Consider the following 20,842-nt stretch of genomic DNA (forward strand, 5'->3'; position numbering starts at 1 on the left):
TCTCTCAATCTTAGCAAAATCACAACTCACAAAATACAGTGGTACCTCGGGTTAAGTACTTAATTCGTTCTGGAGGTCCGTACTTAACCTGAAACTGTTCTTAACCTGAAGCACCACTTTAGCCTATGGGGCCTCCTGTTGCTACCATGCTGCCGGAGCACGATTTCTGTTCTCATCCTGAAGAAGAAGAAGAGTTTGGATTTGATATCCCACTTTATCACTATCCGAAGGAGTCTCAAAGCGGTTAACATTCTCCTTTCCCTTCCTCCCCCACAACAAACACTCTGTGAGGTGAGTGGGGCTGAGAGACTTCAGAGAAGTGTGACTGGCCCAAGGTGCATGTGGAGGAGCGGAGATGCGAACCGGGTTCACCAGATTATGAGTCCATGGCTCTTAACCACTACACCACACTGGCTTAAAGTTCTTAACCTGAAGAACTATTTCTGTGTTAGCGGAGTCTGTAACCTGAAGCGTATGTAACCCGAGGTACCACTGTACTAGCTTAGGGTGATGTCATGAAATGTAGCTACTCCCTTCTGTAATTCAGGTACCATTAAAAAAACTCCTGTTCATATCACCTTTGCATTCTTAGAGTTGTCTGTAGGAGGTATAGATTAACAAAGGCATCAGTATGGTAATTAATCAACCATTACAGGTTTGTGGATAATCTGAACATTTGAAAAACGTGCAATTCCTAAAACGAACTATGGGATTTCGCAAACCCGAAGTAGTTGCAACAAATGGAAAGTAGATTAGACAGTCTGTTCATCCATCCAACCACCTTTAATCTGTACTGAGTAATTTTGATGGGATTGCACTCAATATCAGCCCAGTTTGGATGTACAAATCTTGGATTAAGAAACCAAGACACGAATGAGTCTTGTGTCTTCTGGATGCAGCCATTTCCCTCGTCCCTTCTCAGCACAATGAAATTAACCCATTTCAGCTAACCATTGCTTTCTGTTGCTTCCAAAATGGGAAGTTATCATTACTAGGTTTGGATCGCATAAAGATATTAAATAAATTTGAAGCCATGGTTGAAGATCCTGACTCTTAACCTGGTAATACCACAGTTTCACAGACCCTCCAAGTGTCCCTATTTTCCAAGGACGTCCCTGATTTAGAGAAGTTGTCCCAGTTTCTGATCTGATCCTGGAATGTCCCATTTTCCTTAGGATGTCCCTATTTTCACTGGAGAAATGTTGGAGGGTATGGAGTTATCTGACCCCTGAGCTGTCTGAAGGTATCCCAGTATGTATAGGGAAGTGTTTTTTTTTTTTAACTGTTTAATGTTTTATTATGTTTTTATATATGTTGGAAGGTGCCCAGAGTGACTGGGGCAACCCGGTAAGATGTGTGGGGTATAAATAGTAAAATTATCATTATGGAATGGGATGTCCCGATTTTCATCAGAGAAATGTTGGAGGGTATGGTTTCATGGTTTGGTTCTAATGAGAAACTATGGTTAACCAAATAATTCCTAGGGTCATTGTGACATGGGAGAAGAGAAGAGAAGACAGAAGTTTGTGTATATCTTGGTTTGATTGATATGTATGAACTAGGCCTTCTTGTAATATATAACTACACAGAGCTCCTTCTTTGTCTTTCACAAAGAGCAACCTTCCAGGGAGGATATTTATCCAGCATCTATTTAGTGGTCTTACTTTATCAGGGGTATTCTGAATGTGGAAAAGGCTGCCTGAAAAATCTAATATTACAGGCACACAGCAGTGCTTAATGCCATATACAGTGGTACCTCAGGTTACAAATGCTTCAGGTTACAAACGCTTCAGGTTACAGACTATGCTAACCCAGAAATAGTGCTTCAGGTTAAGAACTTTGCTTCAGGATGAGAACAGAAATCCTGCTCCGGCAGCGCGGCAGCAGCAGGAAGCCCCATTAGCTAAAGTGGTGCTTCAAGTCAAGAACAGTTTCACGTTAAGTACAGACCTCCGGAATGAATTAAGTATTTAACCCTAGATACCACTGTACAGTGGTACCTCAGGTTACAAACGCTTCGGGTTACAAATGCTTCAGGTTACAGATTTCACTAACCTGGAAGCAGTACCTCGAGTTAAAAAATTTACCTCAGGATGAGAACATAAATCGCGCACTGGCGACGCAGCGGCAGTGGGAGACCCCATTAGCTAAAGTGGTACCTCAGGTTAAGAACAGTTTCAGGTTAAGAACGGACCTCCGTAATGAATTAAGTTCTTAACCAGAGGTACTACTGTACTCGAAACCAGTAGTGATACAGATTTTGGAAAAACGTGGCCGGTTTTTATGGCTTGCCAAAGCATCTCACTCAACACCATCGCTGGAGAGGAAATAGAACAAAATAAGAAAGGAACAGGATGGATCCAGAGAGGAAAGAAAGGAAACAGAAATGCTTTATGTGGTCTGAGGTTGCACACGCATGTGATTAACTGTATTTACTGTTTCTCTCTAGCTCAGTGACAAAGTGGTTAGAAATTCTAATAATATCTTATATTCATAGGCAGAGGTTCAGAGATAGGCTAGCTGTGGTTCTAGCGGTGGTTGTATTCAATGTAACAACTTGATTGTAATCATACATTGTAGAAGTTTTTGCTTAACTCTTGGCACATTTCGTTCCATGGAAGACAAGGAGCATAAACTGCTCTTAACGGCAGATAGCATGTGTGTATTCAGTGCTGGATTAACGTATAAGCTAAACAAGCTATAGCTTAGGTTGGGGGCCCCCATAAATTTTAAAGGGGAAAAAACTGGATGTTTATTTCCAAAATATAAGATAAAAAACAAATAAAATAAAACCTACATACAGCAACAGTGTTGTGTAGGCTCCTATGATGTAAGTAATGGGCCCCGCCTGCTAGCCTGCTCCCTAAAATATCACTGGTTTGCTCATGTCTATATAGAGGGAAGCTAGCCGACCTGACCGGAAGAGTCCACGACCAGGAGGAGGAGGAGCACCAGGAGGAATGGATGAAATTCAAAGACTATTTAGTTAAATATACTAAGATAACTTAAATAGAAATACTTGCAAATAACAGATAGGCTTAGGATTTAAATATGTGAAATTATAGAATAATATGTTTAAAGTAAAGATGAAAAGAAAGAAAGATGTTAAGTGATTAAGTAAATTTTATGAGAAACTTGCTTTGGAAAACTGTTACAATGATATATACTGAAATTCAGCCACGGGGATTTGAGGTTAAGTCACTTAACAATGTTACTAAGATTGGATTAAGTACAGTTAAGATGTACGTATGTTTGTTTAAAATTTTTGGAAAATCAATTAAAAAAAATGGAAAAATATATAGAGAGAGGGTGCCTACTTTTTGCATGGACTGGTTGCATGGCAACATATGCAAATGGCATTAGATACCTATTAGGTCCATAAATTACCATATAGCATATATTCAACACAAAAAGTGACAATTTGTTGTTGACCAAGGACAGCTGGACATATAAAGGGCCCCATTACCTTCAGTAGCTTCGGGCCTCATCAAACCTAAATCCAGCCAATTCTAGGGGATGCATGCATGACTAAGGCTTGCCCATTATTAAGCCAAGTTTTGATAGTGGTTCGCACAGTAGTTTTTCAAGAATAACCTATGATAACAGGCTTGGTGCTTTTAGATAGCTTCAGATTAGTGTCCTCAAGAAACAGGGCCGTTTTAGCAGTGATTCCACAGCAATGGAACTCCCTTCCAACTGATTTACACCCCACCACTTCATTTCAGGGGCTTAAACAAGGCTTGAATATTTTTCTCTCTACCTCTGCCGAAAATCACAGTCATAAAAAACTTATGGAACAAGCTGTACTACGATAAAACCTACGGAACAAGCTGTACTACCAAAATGATTGAGGTTTTAAAAGACCAATTTATGTTATACAGTGGTGCCTCGCAAGACGAAATTAATTCGTTCCGTGAGTTTTTTCGTCTTGCGATTTTTTCATCTTGCGAAGCACGGACTTTGGAAAAGCTTCAAAAATCACCAAAGTCTTCAAAAACCTCAAAAAAGGCTACCACACTGCGTGCTACGAGTTGCTTCTCAAAGTGAATGCACGGTTTTAAGAAAAAGGAAACAAACTTGCAAGACAAAGGAAACAAACTTGCAAGACGTTTTCATCTTGCAAAGCAAGCCCATAGGGAAATCCGTCTTGCGAAGCAACTCAAAAAATGAAAAACCCTTTCGTTTTGCGAGTTTTTCGTCTTCCGAGGCATTCGTCTTGCGAGGTATCACTGTATTTTAGTAATCAAGATTTAATATACAGTAGTACCTCTGGTTATGTACTTAATTCATTCTGGAGGTCCGTTCTTAACTTGAAACTGTTCTTAACCTGAAGCACCACTGCCGCGCGATTTCTGTTCTCATTCTGAAGCAAAGTTCTTAACCCGAGGTACTATTTCTGGGTTAGCAGAGTCTGTAACCTGAAGCGTATGTAACCTGAAGCGTATGTAACCCGAAGTACCACTGTGTATTTTTAACTACCGCTATATCTAAATTGTCTCTGTTATACGCAATTGCAATTCAATGTATTCCTGTTGTGTTTTATGATTTTCCTGATATTGTAAGTGAGCTGGAACTGGTCTGTGACCATAATAATAAAATTCAATTCAATTCACAAACAGTCTGTATGTTTCAGTTTGAGCTTTCTTACATATAATGCACACATCATTCTGATGTCTTCTATCTCATAGCTCCCCCTTTTTTGTAGATTGTTTTGCGAGGGCAATGTACTTATAAATAATATTGACTTATTAATATTTGGAATGAATGAATGAATCAAGTAGCCAAGACCAACAATTCACAGCACTTACAAACAAACCATTTGTCTCAACTAAACATCCAGCTTCCCAACAGGAACAACACAGAAAATCAGTTCCCCGCTGAGCCCAAAGATAATTTCAAGACATATTTCTACAAAGAGGGACCCACACCCTTTCATAAAACACACACCCGCTCTAACCCTTTTTCATAAACGCATGACCTTTTTGTTGACAAACCAATAAAGTTGCCTATGTTATTGCTATCAGACATGGAAAATGTTCTGGCTTCCTCAACTCTGTACACTTCTTTGTGGATTTAGCATCTCAGAACATACGCACTCCTCATACCGTGGGAATATTCCGCGGCAATATCATTTTGCCTAGTGAGACAGACCATAGGCTCAAGCTGTAGCCATAATCAGTGCTAGAAACTGAGATATGACAGCTAAGAGTTAAATGGCACCGTAAACCAAAGTTATGGGTGCCACAACGGAATGCCTAGGCGTGCGTTTTTTATAACAAGAATACAAAGCTGAAAATGAATGAAACCCAAATAGTAGGTTCCTTTTTCACATGGTCTAGTCCTTCCCCTGCCCACCTCCTGATAGTCTTAAGAGGGTCCCTTCTCCAGTCTTCAGAGAACAGCTGGAAGTGGGGGCAGAAAAAGGTCCTCCTTTCCTTCCACTCTACAGTTTTAATCTGAAATCTCAGGTGCAGCACTGCGCCCAGAGCTCAGAAGCTGCTCGCGCTAATGGAATTCTCTGTCGCAAAATGCACCTGGAACAAGGGGAGTTTCAAACACTGGTCATAATCACAGTTATCTGCAGCAACCCATTGTGTATGTTTGCTTAGTTGAAGCAGCTGATTATAGTCAATGAATGCAAGCACCATATCCAGGGCCATGTGCGTGTCATTCTTAAAGTAGATTGCACATCAAAGTTACAACAGAGGAGGAGGAAGGTCTTGAGAAGCAGCTTAATGCCAGCTTAAAAGAAAGTGAGATAGGACTGCAGTAAAAGGATTTCTTATGGGTTATGAAGAAAATATATTTCTGCAACAAATCCTATCTTCTGAAAAAAAAAGTCATTCTAACATCTCCTTCATGTTTAGTCCCCAGAGTGACACCTGCTGGACTCCATTGACAAAACCCACCACAAAAGTTAAGATATTCCCATAATAAACTCACAAGTACGGTACATTTCCATTCGGAGGATCTCAGTGTCTATGATAAAGGCTGTTTGCTCAGGGCTATTTTCCCTGCATATCAAGAACTGAACTACTGCACTCGGGAGAATGCCTTCTTTTTAAAAAGTTTATTTTACTTTTGCGGGGTCCAAGCTAACTTAGTTGCACTTCATTCTCAACAGAACTCAACGGGACTTATACCCTTGTGCAAATTAATTGAAACAAAGCACATTTTCTATCTTACTTGTAATCCTGTACTCAAAACAAACATGAAAAGTCAGTTGATCATTATGGTGTCGGAAGCCTGCAGCCAATAGAAGGAGTGATGCACTCACCGCAATATATTGAGGTTCTACAAAAGAGGGTTATTCCAGAGCTGGAAAAGAGGTATCCTGGCAGTACTGGGATATTGCCCCTTGTCACATATCGAAAGTGGTGAAGAAATTCATGACACAGCAGCAAATACAGGTACTTGATTGGCCAGGGAATTCCCCGGACGTAAATCCCATTGAGAATTTGTGGGCTTTATGCAAAAGTCGTCTCCGTGCTGTAGACTGTATGACTATGGAGAAGCTCATTCAGGCGCTGATTCAAGTGGTACAGGGATCCAAAAATCAACAGTGACTGTTCAAAACTAGCAGATTCCATGCCAAACCGTGTTCGAATGCTGCTTAAAAATAGAGGTGTTCATATCCATCACTAATGTACATATATGTGAGTTTTGTACATATATATGTGAGTTTTGTACAATAAACTATATTGTTTGTTTCAATTAATTTGCCCAAGGGTGTAAGTCAGGGCTAACATGTCCCATCGGTTTCAGAGGGACCCCGAGGTTTGCGCATGTAATTATGAGACAGTGCTCCTGTTAAGTTGTGGGTGAACATATCAGACGACGCAGCGATTCTTCAAACAGCTCTTGTTTATTCACAGGCCAGAACAGAACTGAACTGAAGGATTCAGCCAGTCTGCTTATATAGAGCTCCACTACAACGCAACTGTAACAACTTTCTGTAACTATCCAATCACTGAACGTCACTTTCAATCCCTTATTTGCATATGTGGACCTGAGTGAAAACTATCTACAGTATCCCTCTGCTGGCCCAAAGACACTCTAAAATCACAATTCTGAATTTTTAAAATGGCAGCTGCCAGGTCAGTGGCAGGTAAGTTGAAGTGGGAAGCAATTGCTTTTGTGGCTGGCAAAGAGGGCATGGTGTGAGAGTTAGACTCCTTTAAGAGCAGAAACGGAAGGAATAAGGCATGAAAAGGAGTTACATCATGAAGAAGGTCCTTTGTGTTAAAGTTAAATTTGTTGGTAGCATTCAGCGGTTTTCAGCTTTTATTTATTTATTCCACTTGACTGTATCCCCCACCCCCGGCAGCCCACCTCAGAGCAGTACACAAGGAACAATACATGTTATTGACTGAGCCACTACAAGCACTTTGCCTGTTTCCTCAGACCTGGAAAGCTGTCGTTGATCCCATAAAATCGCATTACATCCTGGCACATCAGACCTTTATTAGCCATGGCATCTGAGTTGTTGTGGCGATGAGCAATTTTATCCTCAAAGAACCTAGCACATCCATTTGCATCCTCGCCATTGTTGGGCCTGCTTCATTCCCAACAATGACTTAAGAATCAGCCCCTCTTCCCAGGGAACTCTGGGAATTGTAGTTCTGTGAGGGCAACAGGGGACTCCTAACAACTCTCAGCACCCTTAACAAATGACAGTTGGGGAGCCATGGCAGTTTAAATCCCGACGATAGTGCTTTAAATGTAGAGTTGCCATATAACAAGTTGTTGAGCTTTTATTTGACAAGATAAAAAAAAGCGCACAGTAATTTGGAACTGGACCACTTTACCTAGTGCTATTATTAAAACCTACCCAACACTCTGTGTTTAGTAAACAAGAAACTGTCTTACTGTCACTAACCTTCAGGCAGACAAGAAACACAGCTGCTTTAAACCAAAGTCTTCGTTTTAGATATAGAGGAAATGAGCGTTCCTTTTTCTGGTGTTACTAATTATACAACAACCCGCTCTATTTACTATTTGCATAACTACTTAACTTCTTTCCCACGCTGCCCAATAAACAACCAATTTACTTCAAAGAAGTACTCAAGCTAGGGCCATATTTCAAAAAGTGAAAACCCAGACAGAAAAGTTGTTGAGCTTTTTCTCTGGCAAAGTCGCAAGGAGATTGGACATTTTTGAGCTGTTTCTGAGGCAAACAACACTACCAACATAGGCTTTCGTACATCCAAATTTTCTCAGACATTCAGCCGAGTTCTATCCAGACACTGCTTGCAGCTGCACTATTCCGGATATGTCCAGGAAATTCCGGACGTTTGGCAACCCTAACTCCAGCTAAATGGCTTCAAAGAAAATGTTTCAGGACCATATTTGCTGCAGTCAACAGACACACTACATATGTAGACACTGTCACGGAATTCTACTCAATATTGATCCAGAACAGAACTACAATATATAGTTTGTTGTTGTTTAGTCGTTTAGTCGTGTCCGACTCTTCGTGACCCCATGGACCAGAGCACGCCAGGCACTCCTGTCTTCCACTGCCTCCTGCAGTTTGGTCAAACTCATACTGGCAGCTGTGAGAACACTGTCCAACCATCTCATCCTCTGTCATCCCCTTTTCCTTGTGCCTTCAATCTTTCTCAACATCAGGGTCTTTTCCAGGGAGTCTTCTCTTCTCATGAGGTGGCCAAAGCATTGGAGTCTCAGCTTCACGATCTGTCCTTCCAATGAGCACTCAGGGCTGATTTCCACAAGAATGGATCCGTTTGATCTTCTTGCAGTCCATGGGACTCTCAAGAGTCTCCTCCAGCACCATAATTCAAACGCATCCATTCTTTGGCAATCAGCCTTCGTTATGGTCCAGCTCTCACTTCCATACATCACTACTGGGAAAACCATAGCTTTAACTATATGGGCCTTTGTTGGCAAGGTGATGTCTCTGCTTTTTAAGATGCTGTCTAGGTTTGTCATTGCTTTTCTCCCAAGAAGCAGGCATCTTTTAATTTCATGGCTGCTGTCACCATCTGCAGTGATCATGGAGCCCAAGAAAGAGTTAGCAGAGTAAAAACTTAAATCTCATTGCAGGATTCCCCCAAAATAGACCAGAGGCAATTAATATTACATCCAGCAGAGCTTTATTGCTATTGAAGGCAAATGAGCATAATGGCTACAAATCCAATGCCTACATATGTAGGCAGAAACGGATCATCTGAATTTTAAAAACTGTGCTCAGTGGCGGAATTATTATTAAATGTTCTTAACAGCTATGTGATTGTACTTTCCTTTGCTCAAAACCCTTGCATTTATAATTCAGTAAGCTCTGCCACTTGAATTTAAAGTAATCAAAATTATGTTTTCCGAGTGGATTACGCAGAACGATTTTGGCCTCTTTCTTTGCCCGGAAACATTAATAATCTGAATCTGGGCTGCAAGATTTGAAGTCTTTATCACACACACATAATAAATTCATACCCTGAGGAAAAGTTGCTTCCCCTTGATCCAAAATGCCTATATTGCTCAGTATATTTAAGTGAGGGTGGTAAGGAACTGCTGTTGAGGTGGGGGACATCTCATGAGACATTTTGCACTTGGTATGAACACCAGGAAACAAAATTAATGTCCCCATACAATTAAAATGGTTAAATTGCCAGTTTTCTTTGGAAAACCCACAGAGATAGAGGCTGAGCTGTTCCTGATTGCTACTTCTGTGTGTTTTCCCAAGAGAAGGTTTTAATTGGTTCACAAGAGCCACCCACAATGGATCCACCCTTTGTTTTTACACTGCTTTTCACACCCCTCACAATCCTCCATTCAGACAAAAAAAGTGTCATTAGCAGAGTTTAAGGCATGGGTAAGCAAACTAAGGCCCAGGGCCGGATCCGGCCCAATCGCCTTCTAAATCTGACCCGCGGATGGTCCAGGAATCAGTGTGTTTTTACATGAGTAGAATGTGTCCTTTTATTTAAAATGCATCTCTGGGTTATTTGTGGGGCCTGCCTGGTGTTTTTACATGAGTAGAATGTGTGCTTTTATTTCAAATGCATCTCTGGGTTATTTGTGGGGCATAGGAATTTGTTCATCCCACCCCCCCCCCCCCCAAAAAAAAATATAGTCCGCCCCACCACAAGGTCTGAGGGACAGTGGACCGCTTCCCCTGCTGAAAAAGTTTGCTGGCCCCTGGTTTAAGGAGTTCTGGCCAGGTAAATCACTCAAGGAGAAGGTGAAGCAGGGCCAGTCAGGAGTGCAAAGAGAGTTCCCAAGGACCAGAGTGAGAGTGCTGGAGTATTTGGCTCCCAGGTCTGAGGTCCACCCCCCTCCCACTTCACGACAGAGGAAAAGCACTTTGTTTTGCCATGCCACAATGCTGTGTGTTGCCTACACAGAGATAAGATACAGAGTGGGCTGGTTCTGGGCTTCCTTCCAGAAAGTTTATGTAATGTACACATATGCAGCTGACTGCAGAATAATAAAGCTCAGCGAATGTTGTGGTTACCAGGTTAAAAATTATATATATATATATATATATATATATATATATATATATATATGGAATTGCACCTTATGTAAAGTGGCCGAGCTGCAAAGCAGGAAGTCCTTACTTTTAAATGTCACATCTGCTGTGAACGCGGTGAGGAACTTTGAACAAGCTGCTTTCAAATTCTTGGACAGAAGTGCTTCCTGGGTTCTTCAAACTTTTCAAGACACAAGGCGTGCCAAACAGCAAGCCCTGTCTTCTCCTCCTTTATCGGCACGAACGCAGTTTCAAAGCCGTCAATAAAACCATAAATTGACTTAAGTCACATTGCAGGTTTGCTCTATAGAAGCGCCAGAAACAGGGCAGAAGCTTTCAAACGCCAGGGCCCTTTCGGTAAATCTGTGCAAAAGCCATAGAAGCAAAGGGAAAGGGGATAGGCACTTGAAAGACATGGGGCACAGGCTCACGACACAAGCTTGCACCTGCTAATTTATATGTAGATGCACACTGAGGCTGGCTTTTAGGGATGTAACTCTGGTTGTCGGGGGTGGTGATGGGATGTAACTCTGGTTGTCGGGGGCTCTTTTAGGGATGTAACTCTGGTTGTCAGGGGCTGAGTGATGAGGTGCTTAAAGATCCACAACATTGTACGTGTGCACTGGTAAAGGGATGCGGGTGGCGCTGTGGTCTAAACCACTGATCCTCTTGGGCTTGCTGATCAGAAGGTCGGCGGTTCAAATCCACACAATGGGGTGAGCGCCTGTTGCTCCGCTCCAGCTCCTGCCTACCTAGCAGTTTGAAAGCACACCAGTGCAAGTAGATAAATAGGTACCACTGTTGCGGAAAGGTTAACAGCGTTTCCGTGCACTCTGGTTTCCGTCATGGTGTTCCATTGTGCCAGAAGCGGTTTAGTCATGCTGGCCACATGACCCAGAAAGCTGCCTGTGGACAAACGCCGGCTCCCTCGGCCTGAAAGCGAGATGAGCGCCGCAACCCAATAGTCACCTTTGACAGGACTTAACCGTCCAGGGGTCCTTTACCTTTTTTTTATGTGTGTGCTGGGTCCTCTACCCTGCTCAGGTTGCAATTTGTACATCAGCACTCACTGTGCTACTGTATGAACTATTTCAATAACTTTTGTCTCTGTGTGCAAGAATTGTGCGTATGTACTTGAACATTTAAAAAAGTCCTCTGGGTAAATTAAAACAGCAAGTGGCTGGGGTCTCCTTTTGGGTACTCCAACATGTAGCACACCCAGTCACCCTGATTTTTATTTTTATTTAATTAAGTTTTCAAAAGGAGGAATGGGCCAGAAGATTTGCACCCTGGCACAAATATCTCCTAAAAATCCCCCTTCATGCAAGCAATAATATCCACATCCATTCAATCTAATCTTCCCAAGGCCTGTAAATGTGAACTTATTTCTGCACGATTCACTCAGAAACTACAAACACGGGCAGAAGGTGAATAGAAGGAAGGAGCTTACGTTTGCAAAAGTGTGACTGCGAGGTACAAGTTTACTTCGTGTTGAAACAATAATGCTGCCCTGAAGCGGCGACAAAACTTTTTAAAACACCATTTGACAAAACTGCATTGGGAATTTAGAGTTTGTTGCCCCCCCCCCCAAAAAAAGACTTCCACTCAGTGAGAATAAAAGTGGTTGTGATGCAATGGCTTGTTGGTTGGGTGTGGATGTGCGAAAGTTGACATTCCCGCTTCCCCTTCCTGATCAACATGGGATATTTGAACAATACAGCTAGAGGTTAAAGGATGCTTAATTATTATTTTTTTAACCCTAGCATTTGGCCAATTTTGCCATGCCAGGATGAACCAGCCAGCCTCTATCGCTCACCACACCTCCACAACCCTGTGGTGACGGTTCAGCTGGCTTCACTGAAAAGGACTGAAATATTTTGGTGAGCTTCTGTTCAACACATTTGCAGATCTTCAAAAAGAGTAAGTATAGACCTGCCACTTAGAGGGAGACGCAGAGATCAATGGCCTGTCAGAAATTACGAAAGAAGTGAAAACTGCTTCACCTTGTGAATCTTATTTGTTCCAAAATATTGTGCACATACCATTTTAAAACCACCTCAGCTTTGGCAACTCGTGTGTAACACAGTTAAAGTTATCCCCCTAACTTTCCACTTGCCCGCGTCCTCAGATTCTATTAAACATAAAACCAAAAACACTGGAAGATTTGCTCTAAATTTTGACTTATGAAAGACCAGGCTAAGGTTTCAAACAATTGTTTTACTGACTTCTAAAGTAACCAAAATTAGCCAGCATCACCACCATTGAAACATAAGTTTTGTAGGCTTAATAACTAACCACTGAAGAGCTACAAAATGTCCTCTTGTACGTCCTTCTCAAAGTGGATGAGCCAATGGCTTGAATCGAATGCTGGTGGTACTCTCTTTCATTTTCCTAGCTACAGGAGCACAACTGCCTATACCACGTCAGTACTGAGAGTGTTAACAAGCAACATAAATATAATATAAAAAATACAAAGTGGAGACATTAAGGAAATCCAAAGGGAAAATATGAAGAACAGAGGTTCTGACGAACGGATTATTAAAAACGCGTGAGGTAAACGGTGGAAGTCTTTTTTAAAAACAAAACAAAACACTTTATTTAAGGTAGATAAGGACAAGATGAATATAAATATAGATGGGAAACGGCTATGTATTGTGAGTACTTATCTACTTTGGCCTATGATCTTTTTCTTTTACTTCTTTATTCTTTGTTCTTTTTTCTCTTTTCTGATATATTATCTTTCATTTCACTGCTTTTTTGTGAATAGCATTTTATAGAGGTATAAGTAACTGTAAATATGAAAAGAGACAAAATATTCTCTAATTTTTTCCCTTGGTTAGATGTATTTTCTTTTTCTTTTGTATTTTCTTTTGTTGTGAATATGTATGTTTTCTAATTTGTACTTAATAAAAATAAAAAACAAAACTAAAAAAACAAGCAACATATCCATAAACAACGGAACAATCCATCTTCTTATACATACCATTTTAAGCAAACTAAAATAAAACGTTTATATCCCAGAAAGCAAAAACGTTTGCATTTGAACCCACCATTGCTTTCAGTTTATACTTTCTTTCCTTCCGGGATTCAACTGCAAAAAATATAGGCTGAGAAGCCCCTTTCAGCCTTTCCTGTGCCATGTGTGAATTATAGATGGATCTTTGGTTTGATCCAGAAGAGGTCTTCTTACATTCCTAAAGTGGTTAATGCCGGACGAAACGCAGGGGAAAAATTGAATGTAGATTTTTTATTAATGAAGTTTCCTATTCACATTTTAGAGGATGTTCAAAGCAAAGGGTGATTTAAGCCTTAGACATGAAAACTACTGTGGATTTCAGTTCGCAAACAAACTTGTTTGACAAATTTATGATGTTAGATTTGGATTTTACAGGCTGCCTAACCACCATACATTCAAAGCACACACACAGAGAGTCACAAAAGGTGTTTGCTGTGGCTCTAATCTGGATAGTTTATTCACTGACTGTGATAGGATTTGGTTTTGCGGATGAAGTGGCTTTCTAAGCACCTTGGGCCAAAATTAAATGATGCTGCAGGTGCCGGGTGGCCACTGAAAATAGGAACCCTGTGTCTTATTCTCTCTCCTGCTCTTCTTCCATGGTGCAAAATGTGCTGCATTGGGGTGTCGTGGTCAGAATTCCCCTGCCTCAAAATGCTACATAGAGTGACATGAGGTGAGAAAACCTTGAGGATGAGGCCCCTGGAAACTGCACACAGCTACCGTTCCCAGCACCCATAACCAACTACAGCTCCCAGGGTTCTTCCTCCCCTCCCCCCCCCCCGTGGTGCTTTAAATGCATGGTGTATGTGAATCCCTTTGCGACACGGGGAGAATCATATTTGCCTGCCTTACAGGACTGTGGTAATGATTCTTGAGTGGTGAGGAACCTGTGGACCTCCGATGGATTTCATGCAGTTGGGGGGAGCTGGAAGGAAGAGTAGGAGCGCAGGGAAGCAAAACACACACCAAGCCAAAATGGGTGGAGCAAGGAGGAGGATGGATGGATGGATGGAAATCCCTCTGGGAACAATCAGTTGAGACCTCTGGCAACAGCAATCTGTCCTTTCCTGGCAGTTCTCTGGGCAGGGAGGAAGAGAAAGAGGGAGGGAGGGAGGGAAGGAAGGAAGGAAGGAGAGAGAGAGAGAGAAGTGGGGAAGCAGGTGGCAGAAAGAGAGAGAGAAAACACAGGCCATGACCATCTTTGCTTCTAGCCTCACTGTTATATAGCCCTCACCACCATGTTTCCAAGGGATTGTGGCCTTGGAGTGGAGGAGGTTAACCGCTGCGGTGTTCATGGCTGCACTGTGAGTGCTGGAAGGAATACTACTTCAAGGCCCATTTTCACCTGTCCTAGGGGATGGAGCCCAGACTCACCTTGAGCAGCTAAAAGAGGCTCCTGGGAGGCCATTGAGACATTGCTGGAACAACTCTTGGGTTGCGGCAACTGGCTAAATAGTTTCACAATGCTTTAACCAGTTCCAATTTTGGTTCCTCTGTTTTGTTTTTGTCAGGTTGGTGTTAGTTAAATGTTTAGTTGGGGTTGGTGGTTATTTTAATTTGAACAAACTGTAAACTGTTTCAGTTACAGATAGGTAGCCGTGTTGGTCTGCCATAGTCAAAACAAAAAATTCCTTCCAGTAGCACCTTAAAGACCAACTAGAACTAACTTAGTTGGTCTTTAAGGTGCTACTGGAAGGAATTTTTTGTGTAAACTGTTTGTTATTGTTGTTGGTTTCTATTGATTTATTGGTTTGTTTGTTGCTTGTATAGGATATGTGGTTTTTTAATGTTTGATGTTTTGTTGTGTTTTTATATATGTTGTAAGCTGCCCAGAATGGCTGGGGAAACCCAGCCAGATGGGCGGGATATAAAATAAATAAAAATTAAATAAATTCACACTCCCCTTTACAGTGCATTCGCTGCATTTCCAGTGCTGGGTTTTGAACCTGTGTTCACACAGCTCAACATCATCCAAAATATAGTTGTATTCTGTACTACTGTCATAAGAAACTATTCACACAGGCGAGAGTCCTTTGGCCATTCCTAGCAAAGGTGTGAGGATCCCTGCCCATCAATGTCCCCTGTATACAAATAGACACAAACATGACACTAATGAAGCCATGTTGATTTGAACATCTGAGGAACACAGAAAAGAAACACGCACACAACTTCACCATCCTCTAAGATGGTAATGTGAACTATAGTAAAGGTAAAAGGTAAAGGCAAAGGACCCCTGGAGGGTTAAGTCCAGTCAAAGGCGACTATGGGATTGTGGCGCTCATTTCGCTTTCAGGCTGAGGGAGCTGACGTTTGTCGACAGACAGCTTTCTGGGTCATCTGGCCAGCATGACGAAACCACTTCTGGTGCAACGGGACACCGTGATAGAAGCCAGAGCGCACAGAAACGCTGTTTACCTTCCCACAGCAGTGGTACCTATTTATCTACTTGCACTGGTGTGCTTTTGAACTGCTAGGTTGGCAGGAGCTGGGACAGAGCAACAGGAGCTCACTCCATCACGGAGATTCAAACCAACAACCTTCTGATTGGCAAGCCCAAGAGACTTAGTGGTTTAGACCACAGCACCACCTGTGTCCTGAACTCTAGTTTTGCATCACAGCTAAGCACTACTCAATGGCCGGTTTCTTTATAATCCAAAGAAAGATATTCTGGTCTGATGCTTTAGATCTGTGAATGTTTTTGAGAACAGGTCCCAAATCCCCTAGTCCACCCTCTGAATGAACTGGCAGAAATACACCGGTCAGCACTTATCTGGATCATGGCAACAAAGAGCAGGATTTTATTTGACCATTTGCAAAGCGTCTCATACCTTTTTCTTTTCTTTTTTTTAAAAAGGTCAAAAGTAGTAATACAAGCAGACAACTGGTATCCAGCAGACAAAAGGAAACGCTGAAATGTAGAGCAATAGCCCTTTATGGGTTACAAGCAGCAAGGGACACAACAAATGACACAATTTCTAACCATTGCAATGGACAGACCTTTGTAGGCGAGGTCAAGAAACGTGAGACATGTGAAGCAATTCATGCACTTCTGAGCTACAGGGATTTCTCCTCCTGGGGAAATGGAGGCAAGGTACCAGCCTGAATTACCTCATAGGTTTCACAGAGGAAAGTTAACCCCATGCCATTTGAGTTCCGAATGAACAACAGCAGAACTTAAAAATATGATAAAACCAGGTGTAACTCTTAACTCCAGAAGAACAACTCCAATCCTTTAGCAGCTACTCTTGTATGAAGGGGGTTTACTTGCACTTATCTCCGGCAAAAGAAAACCCCCAAACAAGTCTATCCGAAGCGTTTCAGCACTCTCTGTGCCCCAGATATTTCTATCGGGGGTTTCCTCAATGACCCCTTGACCTTCCAGGTAAGTGGAGTCCTGCTCCCCAGTGCTAAGAAGGGTTAATTTCAAATGGCCAAAATAGCACTGGAGCCTTGGACCGCACATCCATTCTGCACTCACAAATTCTCCATAGAGTTTAAATGTAGGGCTGCCAACCTCTCTGGGCCACCCAAAGGCATTTCTTTCACTCTATACACCTCAGTAGGATTTTTGTCATTGACAACTCATCACACAGGAGCCAATTCTCCTTAAACTATCTCTTCCTTACACACAGAAAGTCACTCCCCAAAGCTGAACCTCATGGAAACAACAACAACAACAATTTTATTTATAGGCTGGCCATCTGACTGGGTTGCCCCCAATTCTGGGCACTTCCTAGTCGAATGTTAAAAACACAATAAAACACCAAACATGAAAACCTCCCCTATATTCATATGCTGCTGCCTCTTTGCTACATCCGAATCAAGAGAAGTCTAACCACACGAGGATGCGGAGAAAATGTAACCCTACAAGTCCACACGCTTCCACATTTTCACGGCTCCAATGGTTTTGAGGCTGAAGGAGAAAAAGCGGCAGTGTTTGTGGTGAACACATGACCCGCTAATACCCCAGTCCTAACCAGGCTTACTCAGAAGTCCTCTCACTCAGTGTGGGATTGCCAATTGCTTGGGATTGCGACCAGGCAGTCCGATTCAAACAATGTATGCCTACTCAGAAGAGTGACCAAATTGAATCTGGCTTGTTCCCAGGTAAGTGTGCGCAGAATTGCAGCCCTGGGCAGAAATTCTAGGCACATTGGCACCTAAAGGACTGGTAGCAGCAAACAAGGCTATGGATCTTAAAGCATATTTCCTGGAAATAGCAAAGCCGGCTGGATTCGGGACCTAGGCTATTCATACATAAAATCAGAAATAGCAACATCTGGATGCAAATGTGATTAGTACCAGGTATTGAACTTTATCTACAGGTGTAGGGTGATATACAAACAACAGCAACAATTTATAAATATGATGCCCATCTGACTGTATTGCCCCAGCCACTCTGGGCAGCTCCCAACAAAAAAAACAATAAAAGTGCAATACAAAATCACACACTAAAAACTTCCCTGAATGCTAATAACGATGCTAAGCCTACTCAGGCACAAGTGCCATAGCGCATGGCCTCAACTGTGTCTCCTTATATAGGAAAGAGCCCCACTGATCTCTGTGGGTCTTCCAGAACAAGCTTCCTCCCGTTTACTTGAAGGAAGCCCCAACTGAGAGCAACGAGGCTTATTCCCAAGTAAGGACGCGCAGGTTTAGAGCCCTGAGTCTGATCTGACACGAACAGCAAAGGGCTACCGGGGATGCCTTTTCGCGCGCTCGTCTCTCTCCACGCCACCCTTTCCTACAAGCGAAGGAGCTCGCAATGCGCGCAAACCCTCGCGCCGATTCAGCCACCGAAACGGCACCGAGGCGAGCGCGGCTGCAGCGCCGGCATCGCCCTCGTCCTCTTCTTCCGTTCGCCCCTGCTTTGCCCAAAGCCGCCTGCTTTCCACGCCGGACTTTGCTCCAGAGGGATTCTGAAAACTCCGAAGGCGCCCGGAGGATTTTCTGCACTTCCCCAAGGCGAAACCGGGTGCGCCCCGGTGTCGCTTGCTGCCAACTTGGGGTCTGTCTCTTTACGCGCAGCCGGCGAAGCCCCGAGTTGCGTGTGGTCCCACCTCTCTCACCCCTACACGGAGGCGCGCTTTCGAACAAAGGGGTTTCCCCTCTCCCTCCCTCCAAATAAAGTTCCTCTCCACGGCTTGTGCAAACCACACGCGCGCGGGGAGCCCCCAACTTCGCCAGCGGGAGCGATTGCCTCTCGCGCGCGTGGATCAAGAGTGATCTGTATTAGGATCGATGCTCACCCAAAAGCTCTTCCTCCCAGCGGCACCGTAGGCAAGGCGATCGGATGTGCGTCCAACTCTCGGTGGGTTCTTCGTTTCGGAGACAGCTTTGCCCCCTTCCACACACACACACACACACACACACACACACACACACACACTCCAAAAAGACAAATGCGAAGCGGAGTCGAAGCGCACAACAAAGGAGTCGATCAAGAGAGGCAGGTACAATCCAAGTTGGGAGATGGGGCGAAGGGAGGCGGCTCTGCTGCGCTCTGCCCTCCGGAGGAGGCGGCTGGGTCTGAGGAGGGACTGGCGAGCGTGGTCCGGTTGTAAGCGATCCGCAGCGCAAAGGAAACATCCCCGTTTCCTGTTACATCAGTCCCAGACCCCGCCCGCCGGGAGGATTGGGTTACTTTCTTGGCAAGCCAAGCGCCGCTCTTTTTCTCTTCCCGGAGACGCGCTCTCGGTAGGAGCTCAGGGCTGCTGCTTGTTGCTGCTTTTCCCACCTTTCTTAGCCGACCGTCCTGAAATTGCCTGCGCGCACCCAGGAGCTGAAGTGAGGCGCGGGACAGCGAGATCCCTCCACCTAGGAGGCGTAGAAAACGGGAGTGGTGCAGCAAGAAAGCCGCTGGAACGTTTGCAAAGCTAAGCAGGGTCCGGTGTGGTTTCAGATTGGATGGGAAACCTTGTGTGAAGCTGGGGTTGGGCTAGATGACCCTCAGGATCCCCCCCCGACCCTCTTAACTGTTAGATCACACAGGCTCTCAAGGCAACAAAGGTGGAAAGCTGTCATAAATCCCCTTGCAGCCTCCCTTTCTCCATTGCATCCTGCCTTTCTTCCATAGAGCTCAAGGCAACATGCAGACCCTCACAACCACCCCAGGAGGTAGGCTGCTTAGGCACAGTGATTGTGCATGACCCAAGGTCACCCAGCAAACTTCAGGGGAGAATTGGAACCTGGAGACTCCCTGGCTCTTGCTTGATGCCACTGCATTACTCTGGTTTAAGTGGGGCATGGAGGTGCAACAGAGGAGAGGCAGTGTGGTGTAGTGGTTAGAGTGTTGGATTACTGCTGGGGTTCAGAATATGATGTGGAGAGGCCTCTGATTGAATTGCATGTGATTCCCCACCCTGCCTCAAAAGTCAAAGCAGATGCTTGAAGTCTGTACTGAGCAGGTTACTCGTTCCTTTACAGTGGTACCTCAGGTTACATATGCTTCAGGTTACATATGCTTCAGGTTACATAGGCTTCAGGTTACAGACTCCGCTAACCCAGAAATAGTGCTTCAGGTTAAGAACTTTGCTTCAGGATGAGAACAGAAATTGTGCTCCGGTGGCGCAGCGGCAGCAGGAGGCCCCATTAACTAAATTGGTGCTTCAGGTTAAGAACAGTTTCAGGTTAAGAACAGACCTCCGGAACGAATTAAGTACTTAACCCGAGGTACCCCTGTACAGTGTTTTCCCAGCCACATCGCACATTTACAGCACATGGATTCCCTCCACCAAGAATCACAGGAGCTGCAATTTGCCTCTCACAGCCAGAACTACAATTCCCAGCTCCCTTAACCAACTATGGTTGCCAGGAAGTCTTAAAATGTCTGGTGTGGATGTGGCTATGCCCAAGCTACCATTTGCGTATACATGCCATGAAACTCATGGAGTGACTTGAGGCACTCAGCATAACCTCTCTCGCAGGGGTAATGTGAAGACAAAGTCATCATGAGGGTCTAGACTGGGTATATGCTTGAATGGCTATGCTTGTGCGTTCTGTGATGGAGTAAACGCATCATTAAGCAGCACTTCCTTTTATCCAATTCCTGGATAAAGCTACACTTAGTACTCTTGAGTGATTGAGACCAAACACTCAAAGCCCCATTATCTTGAAATTCTGCCCTCACAACAATGCAGGGCCTTTCTAGAACTAAGGTTTCAACAGATGCCCTCAGCATATTTAGAGGGGAGATACCAGAGAATGCCCCCTATGCAGGGCCGGATTTAAGTTTGATGAGGCCCTAAGCCAGGCACAGGCAAACTCAGCCCTCCAGATGTTTTGGGACTACAACTTCCATGATCCCTAGCTAACAGGACCAGTGGTCAGGG

At 43.6% G+C, this 20,842-nt stretch overlaps 1 protein-coding gene and 1 long non-coding RNA gene across 3 annotated transcripts in view; both read right to left on the bottom strand.

Moving 5' to 3' along the window:
• CALCRL (calcitonin receptor like receptor) overlaps nucleotides 1-19,122 on the bottom strand; it is an 87,458-nt gene extending 68,336 nt beyond the window's left edge. The window contains exon 1 of one of the 2 annotated variants that reach the window (XM_081838416.1): nucleotides 18,761-19,122. The gene's annotated coding sequence lies outside the window, so the exon portion shown is untranslated. The remainder of the gene's footprint in view (nucleotides 1-18,760) is intronic. The other variant, XM_081838415.1, reaches the window with a different exon arrangement.
• Nucleotides 1-20,842, bottom strand: part of LOC309335783 — a 141,773-nt gene that overhangs the window by 72,976 nt on the left and 47,955 nt on the right. The gene's annotated exons all lie outside the window — the stretch shown is intronic.

This window comes from Podarcis erhardii, assembly GCF_964252035.2.
Source record: "Podarcis erhardii genome assembly, chromosome: 1".
Classification (NCBI taxonomy): Eukaryota; Metazoa; Chordata; class Lepidosauria; order Squamata; family Lacertidae; genus Podarcis; species Podarcis erhardii.